The following is a 1,015-nucleotide window of genomic DNA, read 5'->3' on the forward strand; positions in this document are numbered from 1 at the left end:
GGCTTTCACTGAGACAGCGCCCGCGGCCCCGCCTCCCTCCGGGCCACGCCCTCGGGCCACGCCCACTGCGCGTGCCCCACGGTCCACCTCCGCCGCGGCGCCGCAGCCAGGCCAATGGCCTTGCGTCTGAGGGTAGGGAGCGCTGGGCCTAAGCGCCGGTGGGGAGAGGCGAAGGGACTCCAAACCACGCCCCCTCCCTCAAGTGGCCAGCGCCGCGCACACTCCCCCCATCCCACCCGCACCAATGGTCCAGCTGCGCGGAGTTGGCGCGGGCGGGGGTGGAGAGCGGAGCGAGGTCATTGGCTGCCTCGGAGGGATCCCCGTTGGGCTGCAGTCGCCCATTGGTTAGTGGCCGGCGTTCGCTGGACTGGGGGCGACCGAGACCCTTCTTTCCTTGCAGCCCCCTCCCGCGCCGCTCCTGTTGTTGGTCTGCGGGTGGAAGCAGGAGACCCGGCCAGTCTGAAGGGCTCCGGCCGTCATTCGTCATTCGGTAGCAGCTCTGACCCCTCCGTGCCAGGCTAGGATTGACAGGGAGCTGGGGGCCTGCCCAGGGGTCCCCAGAGCTCCTACACGAGCCCTGGTGGTGCTGCTGTGGCAGGCTCTGAGGAGGAGGTGGCCGTGGTTGGGCCAGGCTAAGGCAGTGCTTCCGCTGGGCCCCCACAGACCACTGCTCTGCCTGCCCTTCCCCACCGCCCCAAGGGCTGGGTACCCTAGCCGGAGAGGGGAGGGAGAGATGGGAACCGGGGACAGAGGAGAAGAGAGAACCCTGGTCGTGTGTAGAGACCCCACATATCATGTGACATGCGTACCTAGAAGCCTGCGTGTGTTTACGCGTACATGAGTGCTCCTCCGCATAGATACATATGCTCTCAGGGCTAGCCTGGGAGCGGGTACTTGCACACAAGGAATGAACACTAAGTGAGTATACCAGAGCATACCTAGACTTCTACATATTCGTACGAATATTGACATGTGCACACAACATATCCCCTGACACACAGCCGCCAGGTCCAAA

The sequence above is a fragment of the Suricata suricatta genome, chromosome 8, assembly GCF_006229205.1.
Source record: "Suricata suricatta isolate VVHF042 chromosome 8, meerkat_22Aug2017_6uvM2_HiC, whole genome shotgun sequence".
Taxonomy (NCBI): Eukaryota; Metazoa; Chordata; class Mammalia; order Carnivora; family Herpestidae; genus Suricata; species Suricata suricatta.